Here is a 7,223-nt window from a genome sequence, read left to right as displayed (position 1 = left end):
AGGATTCAGGAGTGAAGCTTCTGTCTGCTGGACTGGAGAGTCCACGCTGTAAACTGAAGAGTCTCAGGTCAGCCTTTTTAAAATTGTTGATTCTCTTGGGCAAGTTTTGCATATTTTTATATGATTTAGGAGAACGTGGGGCTTAAGTGAAGAGGAAACAGTAGAGGACTGTTACACAATAGTAGGATCAAAAACAATAGTTAAGTTCAAAACCTCAGTTAGGATTGATCTAATTATATTTTGTTGAACACCATCCCATCCAGAAATGCCAAGTGGGCCTTGAATGGGTTTGTCTGCTGTTTTTTGTGGTGGGCCCCACCTGTGTTTGCCCACCTTGGCTCCACTACACAGGGACCAACACCCTTGGCAGGGACCCTGCTAGATCTTCTTGCCCTGGGGCCGCAGAGCTTGCTACACTGTCCACAGGGCGGCTGGCTTACTATCTAGTCCACTAAGTTCCCACTTTAGCCAATGTGGGAAAATGCACGTTCAGCCACTGCTGAAACTGTAGACAAACCCAATTCGGCCCACAAATTCTGAGAATTCCTGTGGATGGTCAAAACTCAGATCCTAGAACAACAATGCAGTTTCCGTCCTGGAACGGTGAACCAGCTCCACAGCTTCTGTAGAGTGCTGGAGGGTTTGTTGGAGTTCCCTCATCCAGTCCATATGTGTTTTGTGGATTTGGAGAAAGTGTTTATCTGCGTCCCCGTGCTGTCCTGTGTAGGATGCTTTGGGAGTACGGGTTCTGGGGAGCCTTACTGAGGGCTGTCTGGTCTCTGTATGACTAAATCAGGAGCTTGGTGCACGTAGCCAGAAAGTCAGGCCTGTTCCCGGTGCATGTAATGCCTCATTTCCACCGACTGGTCCAGACTGGACTGGATCGGGCCATACTTTTTAGCATTTCAATTACAAAATGGATCCGGTAAGCAGGTCCGACTGATACCATTTATAGACCCGCGTTGGTTGTTGGTCCATTGGGAAATGGAATGGACCCGAGAGGGCGGAGCTTCTGTCGTCACACAATGTAACCTACTGATTGGTGGAAAGGTTTCACGACAACAGGAAAACCCTGGGTGACTGGGAAGAGCAAGAAGCAAAAGTTTATAACTGCTCAGCTTTGTTTATTATTGTTTTTGGCATTTTTTCTCAAAAAACAAATGGGTTTTGGTTTTAATTCTTTGTATTTAATGTTTGTTTTTAATTGCAAAGCACTCTGAGCTGCAACACATGAAAAGTTATTTTGATAAATAAAGATTGATTGATAAGTTCAGTTTGTTGAATAATAACCTGACAAGGTCAGATTATATTCAGACTTACTTTCTGTTCTCCCAAATGTCAATATAAAATGTGAACAAGCTTTAAAATAATGTTACATCTGATCACCACTGCATTTACTGAGGTGAAAATGAAGAATGATGCTGTCCAGTTGCAGAAAATTTTAATCACTATACATAGCAAACTAATGAAAAAGTACAAACATTTAGTTTTACATGCAATAAAAGTATCATCACGGAATGAACTAACAACAACCTACTCAGGTTCTGTCTCATAATGTAACAAAAAAAGCCTAAAGCATACACTTGTTTATGTTTTTTTTATTAGTAGTTGTGAAGTTCTTAGAACTATTCAGGATATTTTGTTCTGATGTATCCAATCCTATTGCTGTGGGTATCACATACCACAAATGCAGTACTTTTGGTTTTCAACCAAACATAGTTACAATACTATTTCAACTATTTTCTTTTTTGCAATATTGTTATGAAAGCACAATTTTGAGCTAACATGTTCAAAAAAGGTCTTTGACCTGCTTTTTGTGAATTACAATTTTTTTCAGATATATTGAATTTTTGATATTTTTTGCATTAAAGTCTGCATTGTAGTTAGAGGTGGCTGATTAGCTCATTTGACTGGTGAAGGACCTGGGTTTGGTTCATTGAGCTAAAATCCAGTGAGGATCCTTAGACAAGACTCTTCATGCTGCTGCATAACTTGGTCTTTCTGTACCTTACAAATACAGGATTGTGTCAGAAGAACATCCAGCATAAAACTCTCTGCATACCCACCTGTGAGAATCAGTGAAAGCTGATTCACTGTGGTGATTCCTGACAGGATAAGCAGAAAATGAACAACAACAGAGTTCACATTCAACCCTAACCCTTAAGGAAAAAATTTTGAATTGGCAATTCAAGTCATAAATGTTGCTGACCTAGAATGAGATCCCGACTACAAGCGACTGAAACGAGTTTCCTCCTTTGGGTGGCTGGGCGTTCCCTTAGAGGTAGGGTGAAAAGCTCGTCCACCCGGAGAGATCGGAGTGGAGCCGCTTCTCTTCCAGATTGAGAAGAGCTAGTTGAGGTGGCTAAGGCATTTGCCTCCTATAGTCCTCGCTGGGAAGGTGTTCTGGCCATGTCCCACTGGGAAGAGGCCAGTTCAAAATGCTTTTCTCCAGTCACGAGGCCACACACTCTCACTGCTCCTAAACACACTTTTCTGTCTGCTTTCAGGTTGGAGGACTGCAGTTTGTCAGAGATCAGCTGTGAAGCTCTGGGCTCAGCTCTGAAATCAAACCCAACTAGTCTGACGGAACTGAACCTGAGCAGGAACAGCATTCAGGATTCCGGATTTCTTCATCTCCGTGGTTTTCTGGAGAGTCCAGACTGCAGACTGCAGACTCTGAGGTCAGTAAATGAGCTGAACTCCCTGAAGGATGATAAGAAAGTTTCGAGTGAAGAACTTTCTGATGTTTCACTAGAATTTCTGAACATGTCGTTTTACTGCTGCAAAGCTGGATCACAGGAGTCAGTTCAGACGTTTAATGAACATCTCTACAAGCTTTTCTTCACCTCATGACCATTTCCAAAAAGGTCAAGGAAAAGGAGACAGAAGGGAATGTTTTCACCACACTGAACTCTTTCCTTGTTTTTTAATAAAGCTTTTTTGTAACTTCAAGCTTCTGATTCAAAACACATATACTTCCAGAAAATTTGCAAATTATTGAAGGAAAACAAAGATTTCCAAACTCAAGCAGATCACTTTGTTTTTGTTTATGTCTCCAAAATAATCTCATGTTTTGTTTTAAAATATGTAACACTGAGAAGAAGTTTTTTACTCAGAAGATGAGTCTTAAAGAAGCCTTCAGAGAACGCCCGACTCATTTCCGTCTTCATGTGATTACATAGAAAACAAGACCACAAAGTTGTGTTTGTGTTGAAGTCAGCTGAAGATGAGAACTTCTCAGAGGAACCTGGAGACTGAATGTTTACTGACAGCATAGAAAAACTGAATTTGGAACAGACACCTTTTCAGAGAACTTGCAGATAAAATTACACTAATGTCTGTTAAGAAATGTTTAGTTTATTGGAACTTTGATGAAAAAAATTGGAGAAGATAAATCATCTTCACACACAGGAAGATGAAGTGGATCATCTGGTTTGAGCTGTAAAGGTCAGAAAGATGGAGTTCATGACAGATGGCTGCTTATCTCTCAGCTGCTGACATGAACTTTCTGCTTCTGCAACAAACTCAACTTTTGCAAAAGGCCACTTATTAAAGTGAATTATCTGAGGAGACAGGAGATCCCACAATCAAACAGCATAGTTTCATGTTATATGAACAGCAGAAAATACTTTACAGCATTTTAAAAGAACATTTCTAAGAAAACATCAGAACATGAAAGTGTGAGCACAGACTAGAGATGAAAAGAAGGAGGGTTTTGGTGAAGAGAAATGTAAGAATTGAGTAAACCTGCAGAGTAAGGATGTAATGAGACTTCTAAAGTCGGTAAAAAAAAACTGTTTAAACTTGTCAACATTTTCAGCATTGCAGAAAATTAAAAAATCGATTTGTCACGGCTTGTGCCTACATTTAGAAATGCAGAGCTGATGATATTTCTCCCTGCAGCTTTGCTGTTAGAGTGTGCACACGCCTGTATGTCTGAGTAGAGAACAGACTGGCGTGCTCTTCAACTGCACTTCCATCCTGGGAAATTCCCTCAGCTCCTTTGGAATCAAAATTTCCCACAAGTCAGTCCCTCCAGGATTTCCCAATGTTGTGATCACAACTATTAACCCAAATTCAAGCGACAGCTGCTATTTTTTGCAACTTTACATTTTTTGCCGCAACTTTATTGTAACTTTAACCAATCTACCATGACAACAGTCATGGGTGATGACGCAGCCTCACGACTGTTTTCCTTCTGACTTCTTCCCAGGAGCAGTGTTTTTTCTAAACTATCTTTAGCCTTGTCTGTTTTTTCTCTGCAAGCTGCACGTGAACGGTCATTACATATGTGTTTGCTCAGAGTGCAAATGAGGATGGGTGCGTGCGTGTGGGGGGTGTAGGGGGACTGCGCTGAATGGGTGCAGACATTCCAGTAACACTGTCCCGCTGGACCTGCAGCTCCACTGAGCTGTAATGGAAACGTCCTGAGAGTCTCAAGGAGGAAGTTTGATGTCAGTTTGGAGCTTTGGCAGACGTCCACTAGATTAGAGTCAGTCAGATGCTGATACTTCATGGTGGAGTCAGCTGAAGTCAGGAAGTCATTTCTGACAGTGGACTTGTATTCAGAAGAACCCACTTCACAGTCAGTACTGACAGCAGAACCATCAGAACTCTGCAGTCTGACTGTTATCAATCAATTTATTATTTGTAAAGCACTTGTAAAAGAAGATGCAGTCAAAGTGCAGAACAGAGAAATAAAATCAATAAACAACAACAAAGAGAAACAATAAAACCAATCAAACAATAAAACAATGAGGCAATAGGGTACAATTTAACAAACAATAATTAGACACATTCATACACAGGGATGCTGAGGTGCATATTCAACACATGATTACACCTGATTCACTAAAAACACTTCTCTGTCTGCTTTTAGGTTGAGGAGCTGTGGTTTGTCAAATATAAGCTGTAAGCCTCTGAACTCAGCTCTAAAGAACAACCCGTCCAATCTGACAGAACTGGACCTAAGCAAGAACAAACTCCAGGATGTAGGATTTCCTCAACTATGTGGTTTCCTGGAGAGTCCAGACTGCAGACTGCAGACTCTGAGGTCAGAATCCATGTTTTCAGTTGTGTTGAGATCAATATGACAACAAAGTTGTGTTGACACTAAACTGCAGACATGAGGCTGATGTTCTTCTGCTATATGCTGACCATCTTTATGCTGAGGCTGTTTTCTTCTTCTGAAATTGAGTCCAATTAACTGTGGCAGGGGATCTTACGTTTGAATGTTTCTTAACATCTTCTTCATTTCTAATGTCACCTTCCTTAAGGACTGATCTTTTCTTTTCCCACAAAATTGTGCAGATGGTGCTTGTTGTAACTCTACAATCAGAGACTTGATCCTAATAATAATACATTTTATTTATATGGCGCCTTTCCGGGCTCCCAAGGTTGCCTTACAAATAAAAACAAAATATAATATAAAGCTTTAAAAAATGACAGTCATAAAACTTGTAAAATGTAGTAAAATGTCATTAATGAGAGGGGATATGCCAGTCTGAAGAGGTGAGTTTTGAGGTTTTTGGCAAACCGAGGGAGTAGCTCCATGTTCCGTAGATCAGAGGGAAGGGAGTTCCAGAACTGGGGGGCAGAGCGTCTGAATGCTCTACCCCCCTAGAGATGACGCGATTAGGTACAACCAGCTGAAGGGAGGAGGAAGACCTGAGGACCCGGAGTGCCAACACCGATGAGGTTGCAGAGGTATGGAGGGGCGAGGTTGTGGAGGACTTTGAATGTCAGAATAAGGAGTTTGAAGTTGATCCGTTGAGGTACTGGCCGCCAGTGGAGCTCTGAACTCTTTAGAATCAGAATCATCTTTAATGCCATTGTTGCACAAGGACCTTGTGATACAATGAAAAAACAGTAGCTCTTCAGACAATAGAATAAAAGATAAAAGATAATATATATAAAAGTCTAAAACTCTGTAGGAGGAAGACATTATTTACATATATTGCACATGGAGGATGAAAAAAAGCACCAGAGTAGAGTATTATTGACAGTAATAATAATTCCGCTATTGCACTTGGATGTGATTGCACATCTGACTATTGCACATTTTATGAAGAAGAACTGAAGGATGAAAAACATGAACTTTGTCTTTAAATTGAACTCTTTGTTCTGGATTCAGGTTGGAGAACTGTAGTTTGTCAAAGATCAGCTGTGCTGCTCTTGTCTCAGCTCTGAAGTCCAACCCATCCCACCTGACAGAACTGGACCTGAGATACAACAACCTGCAGTCTTCAGATGTTCAGCAGCTCCAGTATCTGGTGAAGAGTCCAAACTCCAAACTGCAGACTCTGAGGTCAGTAGAGGGTTGGAGTCAGTCCAGCTGCTTCCAGATGTTTGGTCCTAAAGTTAGTCTGAGAGCAAAGATGCAGAGTTTCCTGTGAAGCTGCAGCTTCTCAGTGAAGTCAAAGTCAGGCGACAGAAACACTGGCTAACATTCACCTATAAGGACATTCTCGGTAAACTACCTCAATATCTGTGCCGTCTTCTTTCTCCTGTTAACAACATATATAACTCTCGCTCCTCACTCAAATTGCTTCTTTATGTCCCCAGATTCCTCAGTGAATTAGGAAAAACAGCCTTTTCCATTGCTGCTCCGCTTTCCTGGAATAATATTCAAAACTCTCTGCATCTAGATGACCTTATTCCATTGAATTGTTTTAAAGCAAAACTTTCTGAGCTTTTAAAAGAAACATGCACATGTCACCCTTGACCTATTTGTACCACTCTTAATTAACCTATTAGCCATTGTCCTACTGTTCATTTTTTATTGCATTTTATTGTATTTTATTGTAATTGTATTTTTATATTTAACTGTTTTAACTGTATTTTATTTTGTATTGATGCCTTTTGGCCCAGGTCTCCCTTGAAAAAGAGATGTAGTCTCAATGGGATTTCCTGGTAAAATAAAAATAAATAAAAATAAAACCGAACCCTAGTCTGGGACCAGGGACCGCTCTTGGACCCATCTTTCATGGTGGTCTCGGTTGAGATCCAATTGGACTGAGCTTTAGTTTGCTCACTGAATAAAATCTGCTCCTGGAGCAGAATAACTGGACTTAAATGGCCACCATAGCCAGTGGTCACATGATATGAACAAAGCAAGAATGAAGCAGCAGGACAAATGTAAAGCAACAATTATGTTGTCAAAGCGGGAAAAGGGTCCAATTTCTAACTTGTTAGAACATTTATTTTAACACCACTAAAACGCT

General features: G+C 40.6%; 1 long non-coding RNA gene across 1 annotated transcript in view; it reads left to right on the top strand.

Moving 5' to 3' along the window:
* Positions 1 to 7,223, top strand: part of LOC118598467 — an 8,329-nt gene continuing 1,106 nt past the window's right edge. Inside the window, exons 1-4 of the long non-coding RNA XR_004947539.1 lie at positions 1 to 67; positions 2,508 to 2,681; positions 4,880 to 5,053; positions 6,134 to 6,307. This is a non-coding gene — a long non-coding RNA (uncharacterized LOC118598467). The remainder of the gene's footprint in view (positions 68 to 2,507; positions 2,682 to 4,879; positions 5,054 to 6,133; positions 6,308 to 7,223) is intronic.

Source organism: Oryzias melastigma, unplaced genomic scaffold (genome assembly GCF_002922805.2).
Source record: "Oryzias melastigma strain HK-1 unplaced genomic scaffold, ASM292280v2 sc00767, whole genome shotgun sequence".
Lineage (NCBI taxonomy): Eukaryota > Metazoa > Chordata > Actinopteri > Beloniformes > Adrianichthyidae > Oryzias > Oryzias melastigma.
This window is presented reverse-complemented; position numbering and strand designations above follow the sequence as displayed.